We start from the raw sequence: 23,908 nt of genomic DNA, 5'->3' as shown, positions 1-23,908 counted from the left end.
TGACAATTTGCAATAGAAGGGTAGATCTGAAACAAGCATTAACAATTAAACATTTCACAAGCTCAATTACTAAAAAGAAAATTTAGGGTTTTTAAAATTTGCAAAAGATCAAACATGGAAATGTAATTAAGGAAGCAAATTTTTTCAGATCTAACCATGAATAATCAGAATTAGGATGTTCACGTCAGGTTCACCAAAATGTAAAGTAGAAAATCGAACCCTAGGTGTTCCCCCACTCCAAGGAGAGAGAAAGGAGGTCACTAGGATTGACGGTTTTCACTTAGGAGAGACTTTACATTCAAAAGAGGGGTTGAAACTCACAAGATCCAATCCCACACAATGCAAGATTGAATTCTAAATGAGTTTCAAGGGTTGAGACAGCAAGGATACCCTCTTTCGTAAAGAATGTAGATAGAAGGATTGAACTAGTAGTGTATGTAAAAGTAAGAAAGATTCGCTTGTAGACGGAGATAGGGACACGGGATGAAGCTACGGACCTGAAATTAGTAGTAAAATGTCGAGACGATGTTGTCCTGCAAGTTTGAGTAAAAGTTGACGGGACGATGGCACCCGAAGTGCACACGGTCCTTCGAAAAATATGCAAAACGAAGGGGGATCTGTTCGTCTCTGCACAAGGATTCCAGATCTTCAATTATAGCTGCGTACCTGCAACCTACACATAGAAAAGAGAGGACGATTGGGGGGTTAGGGATTAGGGGTTTGCCTTCAGGTCAAACCCTGGTTTTGGAATTAACCAATAAATGAGAATGTTGTAAATGTAAGTGTTTGTAATGTAATCAAGTATTGATACCTTGTTGTAAGAATGTTTGTATTCTTACATGCAAAGGTGTAATGATGTTGTATGTTGTAGGTGATCTCCTCTTCAATGGTTGAATCCTTGTCTTGAATGCAACACCTAGCCTTGAATGGAGACCTAGAATGCTCAATTGCTTGAAGGAATGCTTGAATGCTTGAATGTTTGCCTATCGCTTTCGCCTCTTACACACATATGTTTTTTTCCACCCCCTTTCCGGAGGGGAAATGTAGTTTATATACTTGTCAATTAGGGTTAGGAGACTGATTTTTCTGACCTTAGGCCGACCTAGGAGCATTATTTTCCAAATTGCAAACTTGAAGACCCAATGCCCAACAAGAGACCGGGCCCAAAATAGGGCCAAGTACCAGGGCACTGGGCGCCATAGTCCTGAGGGACTAGGGCACTCGGCGCCATGGTCCTGAAGGACCAGGGCGCTCGGCGCCATGGTCCCACCTCCCGGGATAGCAGGGTGCAAGAAGGATCAGGCCAAGGTGCAGAAAGATGTAGTTTTTGATGTCGTAAACAGGTTTCGGGGTCTCCATTCAGGTTCAATGTTGCACCGCCATCATGAAGACCCAAATGCAGTCAAAATTGCAAGTGTCACAATTTTACGACGCTACAGTAACCAACCGGTTACAAGGTTCAAATTGAAGACTGCACTCTTTTGGCAATTTTGACAACCTTTGTCATTGATGTCAAAGGGGGAGTAGTAGGACAGATAAAAATGATCACCAGAGGAGATCATCTACTCAAGGGGAGCACACATTTTGGAGCACACATTTTTGGTAAAATTTTGGACTTCATTTTTGGATACGATTTTTGGATTTTTCTCATGAGTGTTGCCATGAATGCCAAAGGGGGAGATTGTTGGCATTGCAAAGTCCAATGAGAATTAAAGGTGATTGAAGATGTTGTCATTGATGGCAAATTACCGACAACCTTGTGGATATCTTCAGGCACCGGCACCGGCACCGACACCGGCAGGCACTTCACCGGCAGTGACAACAATGTTCATCGGCATCCCAGCCGACAGGAATAAAGTTTTGTTTATTGTATTTAATTGTAATATTTTTTGTAAGCCGACATGGCATATTGTAATAGACTCATATATGTATGAGGTCTTGTAAATCATTTTGGAATATAGGAGAATAGTGATGGATGGACATATGATGGTAGAAGTGATAAGGGAATATTAAGGCAGATTTTGTATAAGGGTTTATGGTTATTGTATGAGCTTAAACTGGTACTGAACCTGGCATAGTAGATGTTGTTTTGTAGAAGTACACTATATTGGATTTTCATAATCCATTTTGTAAGTCAGTGAGACTTCCTTTTGTAATTGAGCAGTGAGCTCTAGGCAGTTGGCCTTCCTGCATGTGCAGGCCCCTCTTGTAAGTAATATCCATTCATTGGCTAGTGAGTGAATATTGTGGGTTACAAATCCCACCGAGGTTTTTCCCACACCGGGTTTCCTCGTTAAACATCTTGTGTTATGGTGTGTTTTCTATGTTGTCTTTACTGTTCTTATTTACTCCATTAATTATTGTTTACCGATACACTATTTTGGAATGCAAAATACTAAATAAGGTTAAATATTCAGTTAACCGGTTAGATACTGATTCACCCCCCTCTTAGTATCTTTGGGGCTATCATCAATCCTAACATGTAGATGATAGTTTACCTTCCACTTCATCACTTTTGAAAGGTGACGTGAAGACACTTGTTGAAGTGAGAAAGGTGGATGTTACTGCAAAAGCATGGGCGCAAAATAAAGCTTCTAAAATTAGATTGTTTTTGTAGAATACTATGGAAGTGTATAAGAAAGACACACAAGTAGGTGAAGCTCTAGCTTCATGTTCTCAACAATGGGAGCGAAAGCTCCACATTTTTTATAAACAGTATCAGATTTTGAATAAGATTTTGAATCTCAGGGAGGATATCATAATGGGCGAAGATCTCTTGGGAGGAGATAGTGTTGAAAATTTGCAGTCCTATATATACATTTTGGAGTTGAAGAATGACATGCTTCAGCAGTATGGGAAGGACATAACAGATGCTCGTTCTCCTCTCCATAGTGTAATAAAGAAGTACGAAAAGTTTGTAGGGCAGTTGTTGGGCATTTTTGGGCTTGGTATCCTTAATGTTGGACGCTTAGAGGAAGACAATGTACTCTGCCAATGGGATGCATATGCGGCATGATATTTTACAACTTCTATAGATTTTAATGTTGAGTTAATGTATAGATATACATACTTAATACCTCAATGTCAACAGGCTTCGGAGATAATAGAGAAGTAAGAATGCAGAGGGGATTTTGAAGAAATACAAGTTTAGAATATGTTGTTGATCCTCTTGCTGAGGTAGTTGCATGCATCATTAGTAACTACGAGAGTTATAAAAAGAAGTAGAAGTTGAACATACAGTTGCTAATGATAGCATGGTATTTTTGAATAATTTTGCATGTCACTATGACTGGGACTTCAATTGCTGCTCCACTATGTATCTAGAATTATTCAAAAAGTTTTGCATGATTACGAAGTGTTGGCTCATGCAACACCATTTTTGTAATGCTCACCCAGTCATAGTTTCGTAGTAGTTACCTGGACTTCCAGGCAGAGACTTGCAAGTCAACTGCGACCCCTTTCTTTTTTAGTGATAGTTTTATTTCCTAGAAAGTAGGATAAGAAACTCTATAAATTGGAGATTTTGATTCATTGTTAAGGGTCCACAAATGATGATTTGAGGCCCAATTAGATATTCTTTTAGATATTTTTATGCATGTTTTATGAGTTTGAGTAAATGTTATTTTACATTCTTTGGAGTTAATACAAGAAGTGACTTATAGATTGCCTGATCTATGCATATGTGCTATGAATTTGTTCTTTGGAATATGGTAATGTCTATTGTTTGAAATCAACAACTTATTTTGATCTTACATTTTATTGCTTTATGAATCATATTGCGCACATAAGTAGTGTATGAGAATTAATTTGATAGAACAATATTGTGGTGGTATTCTTTTCCATGAATTTGTGAGGTTGCATGACTTTGCATGTTTATTGGAGGTTCGTTAATGAATGTTGGTTTGAATGATATTGATGATATTTAGATTGCAGGGTGCTAATTGTGTAGTTCATTAAGTTGTTATTGTATTCATTTCATTGTTATTTTTTTGTTTCCCTGATCCATCTTTTGTAGTTTATTTTGAAAGAGAATCTAAACCATAAAACTACAAAAACAAATAAATAAGTTAAGCTATTGGAAGTTGTTTCAACCAGCAGATCCCTTTAACAGGTATGACCGCATCAACCATTGAGTTGCCCATCACCGTTGAGAACCGACTATAGAGACCTTGGAGTAGTTAGTTCCCAAAAACTTATCGCTTTTTTAGGAGAGGTGGGGAGTGTTCACATAAACTACCTGATTGTTGGTGAGTGTGTCAAAACACCCGTCAACACCACCCTACACGATGAAAACGTACAAGACAAAAAACACACACATTTGTTCATTAACCATTTAGCAAAATAAGTGTGTTCTAAAGGGAAAAAAATGGCGAGCGAAGGTGGCGAATTCGGCAGAGGTAGCAGCAGCGACAGGATTCTAACCGACGAGCAGATTGTAGAGATTTTGATCAATGGCAAGGGAGGTCAGGGGAAGATCAGATCATGGAGCGATGAAGTTGACGAAGCTTTTCCAATCAAAGCAATAAGGTACCATACTACCGACAAGTGACCAACTTTTAAATTGTCAACATGGAATGATCAAACCCCAGCCCGACCGTGGAAGTTGGATGCACCTAATCCTGTGTGGAGAGGAAGGAGGGATCTTAGCACACAGAAGAAATCAGATGCTAGTCACCCCTACACAAATAGTAATCTAAGGCCAATAAATTCGCAAGCATGGAAGAAGAATGACTTTTCTTGGAGCAATGATGGTTGGTTTCAATCTGTGAAGCTTCCTGCTTATAATTTGGCGGGCAATTGGAACTCAATCTTAAAACCTAATCCCTCTATATTGGAGATGAGAACATTTAACATCCCTAATGATCATAAGAAATATTTCAACCCTCCTCTAGGTTATGGCCCTAATAAGTTTCAGAATGGGAGGTTTAGGCAAGACAGAGCCTCACGAGCCGATTGGGCAGAGGCCTGGTGCTCCATTGCCCCAACCAGAAATCAACGATCTAATCTAGATAGAGTTGGGAAGTATGAACCTGGGTGAAGATACCAATCAGTGGTTTATCTAGACATCCACAAACCGGTAAGGAAAATCTCGAGACCCACTATTATTTTGGATGATAACAAGATCAATTTGGCTAGGTCAAATCTTCTAGATTTCTATTTTTTTACTAAATGGGGTGGCGGCAAATAGTTAAGGGGTAATTTTGAGAAATGGTGTAGATCGCAATGGGGGGAGAATATTAACATTAATGTCCTTCCGAATGATTATTATCTAATTGTGTTTATGAAAAATGAGGACATGTTTAAAGCTAAAAATAAAGGTCCTTATACTTTGGACGGGATTGGGGTGCACATCATTGATTGGAAACCAAATTTTAATCCTTGATTCCATTCCTTACCAGAAAACACAGTTTGGTTAAGGTTATACAACTACCCATCGGACTATTGGCACACTGAGATTCTTAAAGATATCTGCAAAGAGCTTGGCACCTTTGTATTTGTGGATGATATTTTGGAGGATAGGGTTTGGAGTTGCTTTATCGGGATCTGCATTAACACTGGCACAATTTCCAGTATCCCAGAGGAAGTCAAAATTATTGGTGTCAGTAAGGTTTGGATTCAAAGGATTGACAGAGAAGATCAGTTGCACCTTTGCCCCAAATGCTTCTCAAGGGAGCACATAGGTCTTGATTGCGAAGTTTCGATCTCCATCCTTAAAAGTTATGCTTGTGTGCAATTAAATCCTGAATTGAGGGGTGGGGGGAAAAGAATAACCCTACTGCTAATTATCCTCTTGTTGTGACTTGCCATCAACAGGTCCTTACTGACAATAGTGAGAGTACTCAAGCTCTTCTAAATCTCTTGGATGATGCTAAAACCCTTCAAAAGGATATTGCAATAGAGATTGCAACTTCTCTTTCCTCAGTACCTAATAAGGCCAGTGATTTTAGTGTAATGAAGGATAAGATTATATCCCCTTTGCCAGCTGATCCAATCGCCTCTGGTGATTTGGGCAAGAAAGGCCCCACCATTGACTTGGAAGAAGGAGAAATTGATTCCTTTGCCTCAGAATGGGAAGAAGATCTTGAACCGGTTGCCAACCTAATATTGGATAACACAACAAAAGGTTTTGGTAAGTTTGCATCACATATTATTGCACCAAACTTCAATCCAAAGGGCAAAAGGGGGCGCAAATCAAGGAAAACAATGCTGAAAATCGCAGGCGTAGCTAGTGGGCAGTCCAAAATTAATTTAGGGAAGGGAAACCTCCTTCCCCAGGAACCATGAGACTACTATCCTGGAATGTCAGTGGCCTCAATGGCCCTAACAAATGGCACTTAATTAAGTGTCATATTGATGAGACTAAGGGAGATATTTGGGTATTGCAAGAGACTAAATGGAGTCAGTCTGAGATTATACTAAAAATGAAAGCATGGAAACAATGGAAAAGTCTATTGAGGCAATCTGAGGGGGCCTCAGGTGGCATGGGAATAATCTGGAACCCTCTGAATGTTCATGTCTCTCTCCTTGACGAAGATAAATATTGGCAACATTGTTTGGTCACTAGTTTATGCAAAAATGAGAGCTTCAACCTATTTAATGTCTACGGACCTTCTATTGCCAATGACAAACATGAACTGTGGGCACTCCTGTCAGACAAATTCTAAAATATTCCTTTAGGCACCTGTGTGTTTGCTGGTGACTTTAATGCTATCTTGGCAGGTAATGAAAAGAAGGGTGGTATTCAGAGGATTGGTATGGCTTAGAGAGATTTCCAGGAATTTGTTGATAAAAATCAGTTATTGGATCTTGTCCCAAAGATTGAGACCTTTACATTGACAAATAGGCGTACCGATTTCATTGAAATTGCAGAACGTCTAGACCAGTTTCTAGTTGCCGATGATTGGCTAGCACAAAATCTTATTCTTGAGTCATCTATTCTACCCCTTGTAGGGTCAGGTCATTTCCCTATTTGTCTAAATGTGTCTTTAGGACAATCTGAGGGTGGCAATCCTTTCTGGTTTGAATTGATGTGGCTCAGAGTGTCAGACCTACATGAATTGATAGCAGCATGGTGGAATGAGCCGGCTCTCAGAAACAACTCAAGGTTGTTCAAGCTTAATAAGAAGCTCAAGTATATTAAGATCAAAATCAAATAGTGGAATTTGAGTCAGTTCCAAAACATCCATAAGGAGAAACTTAGGATTACGACAGAGCTGGAGGTTTTAACCAATTCTGTTATAAATTTAGGCATGAATGATGAACTTTTCAGAAGGGAGAACTCTCTCAAGTCTGAAATAAATGAAATTATTTGGCATGAGGAAATTCACTGGAGGCAGAAATCTAGGGAACTTTGGCTCAAGGATGGGGATAAAAATACCAATTTTTTTCACAGATTGGCTATTGCCAACCATAGTAGGACCAAATTTTAGAGGTTGTGAGACCGAATGGCAGTATTGCCAGAGTTTATGAGGATATTGCCCAGGAAGCAGTAAGACATTTTGAATCTTTGATGAATGACAATTACCAGAGTGTTCAGAAAGAAAGAAACATAATTCTTGACTCAATCCCCTCTATAATCATTGAAAGACACAATAAAGAGCTCTTTAAACTTATTGACTTAGAAGAAGTCAGGAAAGTTACCTTCCAGTTGAATCTTGATAAGACTCCAGGCCTTGATGGTTTTCTTGTGGCCTTCTTTCAATATTTTTGGGACATTATTGCCCAGGATTTGCACCTAGCGGTAGAAGAATCCAGGAAAAAAATGACTATGCTGGGAGCCATCAATCACACCTTTCTATCTTTAATATCAAAAAAGAAGAACCCTCAGCAAATAGGTGATTTTAGACCAATTTCTTTATGCAATTCAGTATACAAAATAGTGAAAAATATCATTGCTAATAGACTGAAACCTCTTCTTAAATATATTATTTCAGATGAGCAGAGTGGCTTTGCCTCTGGTCGCTCTATTGTTGAAGGCATCATTACTACTCATGAAACCCTCCACACTGCAAGGAAAACTAAAGCTTCTTGTATGATATTAAAGCTAGATATCATGAAAGCCTATGATATGGTGGAGAGGGAATTTCTTGTAGAAGTATTGAGGAAATTTGGATTTTGCAATGAATGGATCACTTGGGTCCGGAATTGTATATCAACCCCCAAATTCTCAGTTTTCATTAACGGTTCATCTCATGGTTTCTTCCCTTCAACAAGAGGTATTCGTCAAGGGGATCCTATGTCGCCATTTTGTTTATAATTATGGTTGAAGCCTTAGGTCGGCTGATTAAATCTCTTCACCATGATGGTCACTGGCTGGGAGTCAATGTGGCTACAGGAGTTGAACACTCAACCCACTTGCAATTTGTTGACGATACTATTCTTTTTGGAGCCTCTAGTAGAAGGGAGGCAAGGACCATAAATACATGCCTGGAAGACTATTGCAAGGCATCAGGGAAAAAAATCAATTGGAACAAGTCAGAAGTTTTCTTTATCAACATGTTGCCAAATATGCAAGGTGTCCTTTCAAGGATTCTCAATTTAAGAGTGGCAAACTTTCCAAGTAAATTCCTTGGGACTCCTCTTTTTAGTGGTCGTAATAATATTTTTTATTGGTCACATCTTATTGAGAAATGTAAAGCTAGACTCAAAAATTAGAAAGGGGAGTGGTTATCTTCTACTGATAAACTTACTATGATAAAATCAATCCTCTCTGCCATACCGGTTTTTTCCATGGCTTGCATGAAGTTACCAGTTGCAATAGAAGAAGACTTAATTACTTTAATGATAAATTTCCTTTAGAATGGATTGGATGACAAAGGGAAGCTTCCCTTGATTGCCTGGAAAAAAATAAGTCAACCAAAAATTGCAGGGGGTACTGGTATTCGACAGATTTCCATCATGAATCTGGCTATGGGAGCTAAATTGGTGTGGGAAATTTGTAGAGGAGGTAATCTGAAGTGGGAAAGAATCCTAAAACACAAATATCTAGACTCACTTGAGCCCAAAAGGATTCTCACTGTTACCAACCCTCCTAGGAGCTCGACCATTTGGAATTTTATTATGGAGTGCAGAGAAATCATAAGCGATCAGGTCACTTGGGATGTCAGAAAAGGGAGGAATGCATCCTTCTGGCTGGATTCTTGGAGTGGCGAAGAAGCCTTGTGTCATAAACCAACCCTCCAATCTATAATGAGAGAAACATGCCGCTTTGGGGATACAAGGTCTGGGATTATGGTCATTCAATTAAGGAGAATGGTATTGATAAATGGGTGTAGAATTCTCTGGACCCCTTGGCCTTAACCCAAATTCAAAAAGATCTTTTTGCCGGTATTTTGAAGGATCGAATCATTCATCCATCCCTAGATGAGGACATCATTAGATGGTGTGGCTCCTCTGATGGTAAGTATAAGGTATGTTTTGGCTATAAATTGAAAGAAGCTGCAGTAGACAAGAAGGATTGGCTGGTTAGTCTATTCTGGCACAGACATCTTCCTAAAGTAGGTTCCTTTGCTTGGATGGATTTTTAGAAGAAAATCTTAACCAGTGAAAGACTCCTTCAACTGGGTATTAATGGACCTAGTAGATGTGTATTATGTCAGAATTAGGAGGAAACAATTGACCACCTTTTGCTTCACTGCAAATTCTCCGGCAACTGTTGGTGGCATTTTATGGGGAAGATAAATCTAGTATGCCCTTTTCCAAAAGGTTTGGATGATTGGTTTTTACTATGGCCTAAATCAAAATACAAGGCGTTATTTGGGGACTTATTTGTTATCCTACCCTGATTGATGATTTGGGAAATTTGGAAAGAAAGGAACCGAAGAATTTTTCTGGATAAGAAATGGGTCAGTTAGCCCTCCATGGGAAAATAGAGAACCACCTGGTTGAGCTCCTGAATGAATCGGCCAAGTCCAAATCGCTGAAAAAGAATCTATATACTGATTGGGATTGGAAGCTAAATTTAGCATTCCCAAATTTGATCATCTCCTCGCTTTTCAGAAATGGCAATCTTGAAACATCGGCTAATCCAAGGTTCGATGTTAATGGGTACTCCCAGAACCAGGATGGTATAAGATTAACTTTGATGGTGCCTCTGCAGGGAATCCAGGGCGGAGTGGTATTGGTTGTATTATTAGAGATTCTGACGGCATCTATATTAAGGAAATTTTTGAAGACATTGGTTTGGCCACTAATAATGAGGCTGAATTTCGAGTGGCTTTAAGAGGTTTGCAGTTAGGGTCTGAGTTGGGAATAAAAAGAATCCATTTGGAGGGTGATTCATTAAATGTTGTCAATGTTGTTCGTGGTAACCATACCCCCAGTTGGCATCTCAACCTATGGCTTCGACCTATAGTGGGGTTGCTTGAGACCTTTTAAGGTTTTTGGATTAGCCATATCTATAGAGAAGGCAATATGGAAGGAGACAGACTATCTAAGATGGCAATTGCAGATGGAGGCCTTGATCCGGGTATTCAGTCTGGGCATAGATAAATTTGATTACAACAATTATTAGTGTTAAATGTTGCATCCTTTGGCCTATGAATGAATTGCTTTGGTCCCCCCATGTATTGGTTCCTACCGGTTGGTCGTTTATACCGAGAGTTTGAACTCTTACGGGTCATGGGTCTCTCTTGATTATGGTATTCGGGCTCCTACCGATAAGAGTATCCATCCCGGCTGCTCAGCCTCTTCCAGTTGGTGTTTTTGTCGCTCACATAGGCCTATTGTACCTGTCCCCAACCGGTACTTACTACGTTCTGGTGTAGGATCTCATCGGGGTTACTATAGTCCTATTGCAAATGCTGCCAAAATGATAATCTAGCAAATCTCTGATAAGCGACAACAATCATTTCTTTCCTCAGATTCCCTGTTCGGGTTGAGGCACATCTTTATTTTGATTATGGTGGTTTATAAGGCTTAAGTGATGTAACCAATCTTGGTCTAAGCATGAATTGTTTGTCTCCCTGATGTATTGGCCCCTATTGGTGGTAGCACTTACCAGGAGACGTGTTCTTACCGGGTCTCTTGCTTAGACTCCTACCAGTATTCTTTATGGTTTCGGTAATTTAATCTTACTGGGGCCACTAACTCTAGCTCTGGTTGAGTTGTTGTCAGAAGATAATCTAATTTTCATCATTACTGTTAGATATCATAAAGTCGGATGGCGACTGACATCAAAGAGGAAATTAATAGTGATTTAAGGTGGCATGCTTGAGATGTGCCTTGTTTGTGCGAAATAATTTGGCTTGATTAGCTAAGTCCTTGAGCTCCTCAACCTTTATGAGATCGCCGAGATAAATAATGAATGACCTGCATATTTTTATCATATCAAGCTCTCCCTCTTTCTTGCTTTGTTGTCCTTACAATTAAAACACCGATTTTGCTAGAAGCAACCTGCCGTCAGATGGCATTCCTAGGCAAAATCTTTGATAAGCGTCTGCAATCGGTTCTTTCCTCAAGCCACCCTTTGATTCTGCACTGTGTCAAAAGAATTTGGGGGGAGGAATTCCTGAATGCATACCACAAATACAGAGCCAATGCAGACATCCCAACCTTCTTCCTAGCTATGATGCTCTATATGAGGATTAGCAAACAAAGGGCGAAGCTTATCACCCAAATGGTGTTCGAGCATCACTTTCTTGGGGAAATTGACGCAGTGTTGAACAATGTTGATGGAAATCTCAGAGTGCGCTTCCCCCAGAATTATTATATGAGCTTGGGAAATGGTGTGGAGGTGCGGAAAATGGTGATTGTAAACTCTCTTGATTTCAATGCCCTGGAGGCCTCCTGGCCTGTTTTTAACAAAAATATTGAGTTCCTCTGCAAGATTGTCGGTATACTGCCAGGCTTCATGGCTATCGGGAGGAGCACCTTTATCCAGGAGGAAGGTCTTTCGGGTAGAGAAGACATTGGCATTATGGCCAACGGTGACATAGTTGAGGGCAACTCTTGGGGTCTTGGTCGCGGTGAAGAATGGTTTCCGGATGATGTCTGCCACCCCTGGGAAAAAGCAGAATCATTGGCTCGTGTTGCTTGTGGGAGTGATTGCCTGGTTATTCTGGATGCAGCCGCTGCTCCTGCCCCCGGTGATGAGGACCCAGACTCAAACGATGAAGAATCATGAATGCATCGTCCTCCTTGGCCCTATGCTACGACCCTCGTTGGTTTTCCACATCTCATTTTCTTGCACTGTTTAGATAATTGTAGGGTTTTGGTTTTAACGGGCTTTTGTTCTCCTCTGGTTGTTTTTTCTAGCTTTTTAGGATCTTTGTCAGCTTGGCTGGCCCTTTTACTGTTGGAGCAATGGTGGGGGGTTTTCTTCCTAGCTCTTTCCCCCCATGGCTCTTTCTAAACCAGGTATGTATTTCTCAATTTTGATTAATACAAGGGTGCTACCCCTCTGTAGCTATTAATCTATTAAAAATAAATTAAAAAAATAAGTGTGTTCTAAACTATGAAAACAAACATGCAATTGTTCAAAATCACATCTTCATCAAGCATCCTGTATCAAACTCATTAGTAGTTTCCTCATTCAATCTTCATCCCACTATTGCCACAAGGCCAAAAAAAAAAATCAGTAACATCAATTGTAAGGTTCATTTTAACCAATTGTGAAATGAAATGTGAAATGTGAAATTGTAGTGTCCCTCCCTGATTCATCTCTTTATTTATGCATTGATAGACTTATTTAGACTCTTTGATGATGATTGACTGATTTATTTATATCTCAGATGCTTTTTGATTATGCTAGACATTTTATATGGACATTTGATATATGATGACTTATGTGGATGATGAGATAACTTTGGTTATTATGATGGATGGACTTATACTTGATGATCTATATGCACTCATTACTCCTGGATGGATTCTATTGCTTATGAGGTTATGATAGAATCTTGATAGTACTAACCCTATTTCATTATTATATTAGATGTGTTGATGTTATGGTTAGTGTGATTATGTTACGACTGTATTCGTGATAGAGACGATGTCATATCACTCATTACGAGCATGATATGATGTTGCGATTATCTTCACTTGCCTGATCATTTATGATACATGTTATTATATATGTTGACTTGTGGATTGGTGGTTCCAGGTTTGCAGGTACTAGACATCGACTCCACATGGTCTCACATGTCTGAGCGTGTCTTTATCCCAAAGGCAAGTTGATTGGAGATGGCACGAGTTCCTTCTACACTCTAGGTCTAAGTTTGTACCCTTGTCAGTTAGTGCCTTGGCATGAGTCATCATGTTAGTATCTTTTGATGTGTTGATCGACCCTGTGTTGGGTTGCCTTGTGATGTTATGATTAATTAATTAATTAATAATTGATTTATATAGTTTATTTATTAAAATTAAATTAATGTACATAGTTTTGGATATTTAATTATTATTGGGTGGTTTATTAATATTTATTTTGATTAATGTTTATCAAGCCTTGATTTATTGGTTTTATTTAATTCATGGTTTTATATTTTTTTTATTTTATTTTTTTGGTAACCCAGAGGTATCCCCGCGTCTCATCCCAGCGACCAACCCCGCCTTACCTTGGACTTATGGGAGCAAAGTTGGGGTCAGAGGAGAGGCAAGATGAGGTGAGACTAGTCCTCTGGAGGCGGATGAGTTCGCCCACAGTCCCCAGCCACCGGGATAACCTGGCAGGGAATCGAACCCGAGACCAATGGGGAGCAAACCCACGGCCCAAGCCAATTCACCTACCATGCGGGACTTGGTTTTATATTATCATTTAGTGATTTAATGTTTAATTGGGTATTTATTATTTATTTATTAATTGTTTAATTATTATTGATCTAATGTTATTATTGTGGCTTTATGTTAAATTGGGTATTTATTTATATTTCCCATGGTTTATTTAATTAATTGGTTATTCTTATTATTTAAATTCCTTTTTACCCTTTTGGGTTATTTGATTTATTAGTATTTATCCTACCTACTCTATTTTACTATTGGTTGAGAGATCTGGGTAAGTTAAATAATATTATTTTATATTTTCTTACCTCGATTATGTGCATGTGGTAGGTAAGAAATATTTTATTATCGATTATTTTGATTGGTGGAGATTTTTATATAGTTTTGATTGAAATTTTATTTAATCGGTTTTTTGAGCATTGTCGTTGGTTGGCTTCTTGGAGAATTTTCTATATTGTCGAGATTTTGATTGCTTAGGGCTTGGTTTGATTTGGCTGTTAGATTGGAGTTGCACTTCATCAGATTCATTTGCCATAACTTCTACAGTTTCAGGTTGGAGACTTTTACCTTCTTGCATTTTGTTTTGAAAGATTCTTTTCTTTGTGACTGTGAAACATTGTATGCGGAAAGGTGTTGGGAATAGTTGTGAAAATATTGTTTATGGAGTTTTATAATATAAAGTTTTGAAATAATATATTTTTATGAAATTTATTTGATGTAGTATTACCATGAAAGGATTTTGTTATTATTTATGTGATTGTTGTAAGTTTTCTTGTGCACTCGGTATTGGTTTGGGAGATGTTGGAGTTTGTCTTGCCATATTTCTCTATACACCTTGGTTTAATTGTCATCTTATTGGAGTATCGGTATTATTGTGAGCCCTAGAGTTTTCTCATATGTTATCGTTGGAGGGAGTCGCTCTTTCGTATATTAATGGGATGAGTTTCTGCAATGTCTTGGGAAGTATTTGTTTCATCTTGGTTGGATACTTACTCATTTGTGAAGTTCCTTGTGATATATTTTTCACTGCATCTATTTGGGATGAATTTGGTGTTAATTTAATACCTTAATGATTTTCTGGACTTGTTGTATTTCTGTGATTCCATTTTCTGAAGTCAAATGCGCCAAACCTTTTGTCGAATATGCTGAAACAATGAAAGTGCTATTCTATTGGATGAATGCACCGCAAAAATCTTCATATGTGATAATCAAATAGGTGTATGCGTTGTTTCTCTGAGTAAAGGAACTATTCTAATTAGTGAATGTGCTACTATATCTCACAAAAGCATGGCAGAGTTTAATGAATGCTAAATTGTCGATTGAATGCGTTGCAGAGTGTTTTGTATGCATTGTTTCTGTTAGATTGGTTGAAGGACCAAAATATTGAGGGGGAGTGAATCAGTAATCCGACAGATTCAAAAAAACTCTCCAAAAATTATCCTTGCTGATATATCAAATTTCATCAATTAAGCATATCAAACATGAAATAGAGAATGCAAAATAAACATGAAACGCAACCGTAAAGGAACACTGGATTTTATACATGGAAAACCCAAATGGGAAAAACCATGGAGAGTGTTAACTCTCAAGAGAATATAACTAGTTATATGGGGTTATCAAAAGGGTGGCACACTGCCAAAATTATAAAAACAACTCATTGTCAGACTACTCACTGCAAGATTACAAAAGTGGCTTACTGTCAAAATGCTCAATGCAATAGGTAAGGTTGAATAGAAGAAATTTGCATCTCCAAATGCATGAGATCAGTTCCAAGTTAAGCTCAGATAACAATTCACAAACCCTACAAACGATCCGGTGAAAGATCTCTATACAATTGTTCTTAATCACATGCAGCAGATCCAGTGAAGGATTACTACAATTTTGTCTGCACTCTAATTCTGCACCAACTGCCTTTACTGTTTGCAAATTGTACTTTGCACTCTGATACTCGCTTGTCTATTATCTCTCTTAACCATTGTCACACTCATATCACATACTTTCATATATATACCAGAAGATTCACACACCAGGATAATGTGTCGGCCTAGCTCAACACGTTATCCAATAAAGTTATGAATATAAACATGATAACCAAGTCAACCTCCACAAGATCTCTATACAATTCCTTTTACATAATTCAGTCACCGATGCATATACCTTAATTACCAGAATGGGACAGGGGTCATTTGGACCCATAGAAACTGACCCATAAACTCAAAACTCCAAACATAACATCTCCAAACTCCAAGAATATGCATACCATAGATACCGAACCACGACACATGAAAAAGATACAACTGTCATAACAAAAAATAGCTGATACCAGATACCAGGACCAATGTAAACACAACTCAAAATTTCAGATAAGGTTCTTTCAGAAATAACTCCAACAGATCAACTACATCTTACATCATCACATCCCGAAGCAATACTAGAACTCGCATCACCTGCTCATAGCAAATCTACACATACCAACTGCATACTGCACACAACATCCAAACTAATCCAAATAACTCACTTGACATCAATATACTACATATACCATCCAGACCAAACCATATAATTGGTTTGACATCAATGACAACAATATTCAAACGTCTAACAATCTCCCCTTTTGTCATTGATGACAAAACATCTCAAAAACAAAACATCTCAAGAACATATATGTATACAACTCAACTCCCCCTAACTCATACATCTCCTTGATTCCAAAAACCACAATCCTTTCCCCCCTTTGACATCAAGGACAAAGGGTATCTTTGATGAAAATGGAAAAGAAAGAGGAGGAACATGTATATACAACAAAAAAAATGTCAAAAACTAAGTACTAGACCAAAAAAACTTTTCAACTAGTCTTGTTCGAAAAGATAAGCTTGTATTTCTCCTTCAGTTTTGGAAGAAGAACCTCCCAAGAATGCACAGCTAGTGATAACTGAGATAATATCCTTTGTAATTGGATAGGGTTTATCCAACACGATGATGTCATTCTGCACATGGCTAAGGATCACTTTGATAACCTCTGCATCATCAATCCAAGGGAATTTAGGCCTTTATGCTCCAATTCCTTAACTCTCTGCAACTCAGAATTACTCAGACTGGTTTCTATATTTCTGATTTTCTTTGGGTCAAATTCATCCAAGAAAACTCTTTCCAAAACCTGAAACTCTATGTTGCTTGACTCTCTGACGATCATCTTTCTTTCCATGATTCCTTTCTCTACTTTCTTGCTCTGCTGCTCTTCTATTATTCACAATACTCTCAAGCACAAATGATATGACAATGAAAGAATGAATCCAAAAATCAAATACTTATCTTGCCAAAAATTTCCTCTAGGGTTTTGCCACCAAGAAAAGGCTTGTCGATGATGTTGGCAACAACCTTAGATTACTAGATAACCTCTTAACCCAGTCATGTAGGATCAATGACATGATCCACTCGGACATGGGAGAACAAAAAAAAATTCTTTCAAAAGAGAATTCCCCTTGAGCCAAAGCAATATTCTCATTTACTGGAGGAAGAGTTGCCTGCACCAGATTCTGATATGCCAAGCTTGCTTCCTTTGTTCACTTCCTTCTTCTTCCAGACCAAATTTTCCTTCTTCTTAGATTCATCATTCTTCATCATATTTTTCTTAGTAGATTCTTCCATATTTCCATTACCACATTGATTAGCATAATGTCAGGGCTACTTGCACTTGAAACAATTGATAACTTTCCTTTTAGGTTTTACCAGATGAGATCTATATCTACACTGATTAGCTTTATGACCATAGCCATTGCAAGTATAACAATATCCATGAAAGTTGTAATTCATCTTATTTACTCGAACCAGATTATGATTCTAACTCATAGCATGGTTTCTACAATGATTTGCTTTATGACCAAACCTCTTGCAACTATTATAACACTGAATGCTTCTACAATTTGTAGCCTTGTGTCCAAATTTATTGCATTAAAAATAATAAACATTAAAATACGGGTACCTTTGTGCATTAGGTTGACGAACCGATGGCCTTCTTGCATTGGTATTCTGATTACGAAACTTTCCTGCACCTTCTGATTTCTTCTCAACTTTAGCTTTAGCTTCTTTGCCTTTTTCTTTGTCACTTAGATCCTAACACACACACCGGGCTGAAATCCAAGTCCAATCTTGTCCAAATGAGCTTGTTGCATGCTGAAAAAATCTTCCAAGAGCTTACTGTTGTCAAGAACCTTATTTTTTGTCTTCAACTTCTTTACTTCTTGTTCTAGCTTCTAACATTCCTCAGTCTTTAGGTTGATTGTTTCTTTCAGGGTTTCCTCTACCTTATCCTTTTCTTCAATCTTCTGCATCGGATCTTTAATAGTCTCATTTGCCTGCTTCAACTGTTTGTTAACCTCCTTATGCCTCAACTTCAATTTCTAGATTTTCTCTCTTAGATTATGTACACATTCATTTTCTATCTTCACATTCTCTTTCAATTCCTCATTCTTGGATTCAACACTTTCCAAATCTTCAAGAGTTGTCTTCAAGTCTTCATCCAATCGAAATTCGTTGGTCATGCACATAGGTGTCATGATTCAACCAAAACAGATCTCTTTCGAGTGGTTAAGCTTCCAATCAAGGGACCAAAGCTCTGATACCAATTGTTGGATTGGTTGAAGGACTAGAATACTGAGAGGGGGGGGGGGGGTGAATCAATATTCCAACAGATTCAAAAACTTTCTCCAAAACTTAATCCTTGTTGATCTATCAAACTTCATCAATTAAGCATATCAAACATGAAATAGAGAATGCAGAATAAACATGAAACATAGCCACAAAGGAACATCAAATTTTATACGTGGAAAACCCAAATGGGAAAAAAACCATAGAGAGTGTTAAGTCTCAAGAGAATATAACTAGTTATATGGGGTTTACAAAAGGGTGGCTCACTACTAAAATTAAAAAAATGGCTCACTACTGAACTGCTCATTGCAAGATTACAAAAGTGGATTACTGCCATAATTCTCACTGCAACAGGTAAGGTTGAACATAAGAAAGTTGCATCTCCAAATGCATGAGATCATTTCCAAGTTAAGCTTAGATCACAATTCACAAACCCTATAGATGATTCGGTGAAAGATCTTTGTACAACTGTCCTTAATCACATGCAGCAGATTCGGTGAAGGATTACTGCAATACTGTCTCCACTCTAATTCTGCACTAATTGCCTTTACTATCCGCAACTCGCACTTCACACTCTGATACTCACTTGTCTGCTATCTCTCTTAACCATTATCACTCATATCACATATTTCCATATATATACCAGAAGATTTACACACCAGGATAATGTGTCGGCCCAGCTCAACATGTTATCCAATAAAGCCATGAATATAAACATGATAACCAAGTCGGCCTCCACAAGATCTCTATAGACTTCCTTTTACACAATTCATTCACCGATGCATATACCTTAATTACGATAATGGGATAGGGGTCATCCAGACCCATAGAAACTGACCCATAAACTCAAAACTCCAAACATAGCATCTCCAAACTCCAAGAATATGCATACCATAGATACTGAACCACAACACAAGAAAAAGATACATCTACCATAACAAAAAATAGCTGATATCGGATACTCAGACCAATGTAAACACCTCAGAATTTCAGATAAGGATCTTCTGAAAATAACTCCAACAAATCAACTACATCTTACTGCATCACATCCCAAAGCAATATCAGAACTTGCATCACCTGCTCATAGAAAATCTACACATACCAACAACATACTTCACATAATATCTAGACTAAATCGGATAACTGACTTGACATCAATATATTACATATACCATCCAGACCAAACCGGATAACTGGTTTGACATCAATGACAACAATATTCACACAAGTCTAACAATTTCACTTTTCATGTGTGTTGCACTAATATGCAAAGGTGCTAATATGCAAGGTATCTCTTGTACTTTGATCATTTTGACTTTTTGTGATGGGTTTTCTAAGTCTGTGTTTTGTACCAGAGTGTATTTTTCAATATCCTTAAGATTTCAGAGTTGTATATTGTTTAGATTTGGATGTTTTATCATGTTATAGCTTTGACAAAATGAAATGTGCCTTGTTGTTGAGGATTATATTAATGTAGCTTCAAAAAGATGGTTATTCCTTGTTGTGGAGGATTTCTTTGTGATGGCCCAACGAGATGATGTGTGCCTTGTTGTAAAGGGATGTTTTGATTTGGCTGAGCAAAAAGATAATGCCTTGCTCTTGTTTATTGACTATTTGATTATTTACTTGAGGCTCTTGGTTTATTATGTGATTTGGTTTTGAGGCATTTTGTCTATTGTTTCAAAGTTGCATTAGTATTTGTGGATTTTATGTTGTGATTATGAATGAGCCTCCTTGTTGTTGATATTGTTATGTTTACCCTAAGGTCTTGGAACATGGTTAATGGGAGTGGGCTTCCATGTGATGGTCGGGATCATGAGAGAATAGGTTGTCAAGAGGTTCCTTGTAAGGATGCTTGAAGTCTAGACCACCTATAACACATTGGAAGTTTCCTTGATTTAAACAAGTGATAACAATAATAATTAATTAGTTGGGTTGGGTAATTAGGACTCACCTAAACAAGATAAAAAATGGATTTTGGTACCCCACCTCACAACCCTTGAGTGGAGACTCGGGATGAGCTTGGGAAGACCGTGGAGATGGTAAACCAAACTCCCTTGATTCTCTCATAGGTTGAGATGGTTCCACATGTCTATCAGGGTGAGGGGTGGAGATCCCGTAGTGTCGAGTGGAGATCCAAATGTTTATATACTATTTCCCTTCTATGTGAGGATAGCATGTGATGACACACTTCCCTACATGTGTCCTTGTTCCTTATGTCGCGGTTGTTGATATGCCTATGGGATTTTCATGTTTTTGATTTAGACATGTGATACGATTTATATTATTTGTTTATGTGGTTTATTTAGTTGTGGTTGTTGTCTTTTTGAGACCTCTTTGGTTGTTAGGTGTCAGCTTAGGTGTAGAGTGTGTGTGGGACCTTGTGTCATCTCCCAGCATGAGGGGTGGTTCCTTATGGTTCCACATGGTTGGGTGGTTTGATGCCTTCTTCCATTGGTATGTTCTTCATTGGATGATTTATGCGTGAATGTGGATATTTATCTCTTCAACCTTGGGATGGACTTTTGGAGTAGATTGATGTATTATGATTCATGTGACATTCATGAGATAATTGTATTTGTGGATTGAGTATCATGTATCTTGATATAAAGGATATTGTAATTCTTATGTATTGGAAATGATTTAGTGGAATGAGATCGTGACATTTGTAATAGAATATGCCATTGTAACCCTTGTTGATTCTATGTTGTACCTTGGATATTGTCCACTTATGTAAATAAGGATTTAGATTTATGGTTGCATACGTTGCTATTGGATTAGTCTTGAATGGAATTAAGTGAATATTCTTGGATTTAAAGAAGTTATTTCCGTATTGTACTTATCTCTTGAATATGTTCATGCATTTAGTGTTATGTGGATGTCCATTGTTGTTAAGAAAAAGAGCTAGATAAGTTGTAGGCAATGTTTTGGATTAATGATGACATGTTAGTAAATGAAAGAATGGGAATTAGGAATATTTGGATTGGTACTCTTAGAATGATTCTAGGGGGATTAATGACATTTGTTTGGTAATTGGATGCATTCACGGTAGATTAATAAATGGATGATCTCATATATGATTGTGAGAAGTAATTGTAGAAAATGTTAGAATGTATTAAATTGTGGTAGTAAACATGATGTTGTGTTCTTGGTGTTATATTAAGTAATGGTATTGAGATACCCTAGGGAATGTTAATTGACGAGTAGTGTTTATTTTTGCTTGCGTATTGTGTTCTTACGTGTATGCTTTAAGTTGATTATGTGCATATCTTGTAGATGGTTGCTTAATGCATTTGAGTATTCTAGTTGTATATGTTGCATTGGTTAGTAATGTTTTAAAAAATTATCTCTATTTGTTAGTTAGTTGGTTAATTTCTCTAAGGTATTTTGGCGGGCATTATAGAAACCCTAATTAGGTTAGATGAGATTCCTTATAACTGCTTAAAAAAATGAAATGAGAAATTGTTGCCAATTGATCCCCTAATTAGGCTATGTGAGAATTGTGGTTCATTGAAAGCTCCTAATTAGACTAGATGCAGTTTGTAGTTCAATTTAACCAATTCTAATTAGTAGATTTGATTATATGACACAAACATTCAAAATAAACCCTTCATGACATAAATTAGATCATCAAACAACCCTACATGCAAACAAGAATAATAAATTTGAGCAAGATTAATAATTATGTAACTTTAAGGCTCAATTGCGTAGTTTTAAGGCTCAACTGCACAACTTTAAGGCTCAACTACGTAGCTTTAAGGCTAAAATGCACAAATTTTAGGTTCAATTGCGCACATCTGAGTGTCTACAACATAGATCCGATGGTCAATTGTGCATATATGCCTCTTAGACAAATAGACAATGAAATTCCATTCTCTAGGTACTTGCATGCAAACATAAACTCACAAAAATATTAGATCTTGACACATTCCACGTTGGATTCACCAAAATGTCAACTAGGAAATCGGTTAGAACAAAGCATGATATAAAAAATGAACCACAAAACAAATATCATGTAAAACTAACCCTAATCAAACGAAAAAAGACATGAAAATGAAATGTGAAACAAACATAAACTCAAAATTATTTCACCAAAACACATTCCTTTGGCGTGGCTTCACTATTCTTTCTTTCTCCTCTAATGGTGTGTAGCTCTCAATTAGGTGAGTGCAAATATGTGATAACCAAAGTGATTTATGCAGTGTGATTGCAAGGATATTCAAAATCATGGTTGTCGAAAATGAGTATTTGATCAGTTTAAATAGAAGATTTGGATTTTGATCAATGGCCAAGATTGATTTGAAATCCAGGAAATAAATGGATAGTATTGATCGAAACTATTTATTTTCATCAAAACCTACCTTTTTGAAAGTAGAGGAATGAAAGAGTGAAGAATGGAAAAATGGAAGAGTTAAGTGAGAGGGAAATTAACAAGTGGAAGAGATAAGTGGGAACATAAATTATCAAGTGGAAAAGATAAGTGGGAATGAAAATTGGAAAGAGGAACAAATATGTGGAAGGAGATGGAGGAGTTAAAGGGAGATAGAAATTAGAAAGTGGAAGAGTTAAGTGGGGTCATAAATAAATAAATAAATAAAATTTATTTATTTCACCCACACATGGTAATTAAATAAATTAAATTTATTTGATTAGAATAATTTGGAGAAAGGGATTAAATAATTAAAATAATAAATTAATCATGGAAGAATAATTAGCTTAGAATAAATGGATTAAATAATTAAATGAATTATTTAATCGAAGATGAATAGTTAGGATTGGGCAATTAAGATGAAGATTAATTGATTAGAAAGAGATAATGATGAACATTAATTAAATAACAAAGATTATTTAATTAATGGTTTAGAAGGACAATAATTAAATAATTAATCAATTATAGGAAATTAGAAGAAGAATATTAGTACTAATTAAACAATTAAAATTATTTAATCAATTTAAATGAAAGGTTAGTGAAAAGTGTCGTCGAAGACTTAGGACAATTTTCATGTCTACACTATGATATTGTTTACCTTATGCTTTAGCAATTTACAAAAGTGAGACAATGCTATATATTTATGTCAGGTGTTTTGTACACCATGCAATCCTTATAATTTTTTAATATTTCAATGTGTTGTAATTTTGACCCCTTATTGAATGTACTATCATCCTTGGAGGAATTTATGGGATTTATTTGTATAATAGAAAATTCCACTTGGAAGACTAATTATGATATATAGATCTTATGTTGTAAGAGCATGATAATTGGGTTGCAAAGCATCTACGAGAAAATGAGTTACATGTAAGTTGGAGATTCTTGGAAGTCGAAGAGTCATAACTTGAGTGTCCATCTTTGGACTCTTGGACAACTAGATTTGTGGGATCTCTATCTATTGAGGACCATTTTGGTTGTGTCACGTGAGAAGATTTTGTGTGAGGATATGTTGTTGGAAGTTTGTTATCTCTTTCAACATTTGTGCATCAAACTTTAAGGTGTACAAAAATGCATTGTATTCGTAATCTCTAGCTTGAATTAATATAGTGAGTGACA

The sequence above is a fragment of the Cryptomeria japonica genome, chromosome 3 (assembly GCF_030272615.1).
Source record: "Cryptomeria japonica chromosome 3, Sugi_1.0, whole genome shotgun sequence".
Classification (NCBI taxonomy): Eukaryota; Viridiplantae; Streptophyta; class Pinopsida; order Cupressales; family Cupressaceae; genus Cryptomeria; species Cryptomeria japonica.
The sequence above is the reverse complement of the archived record's forward strand: the minus strand, read 5'-3'. Positions refer to the sequence as shown.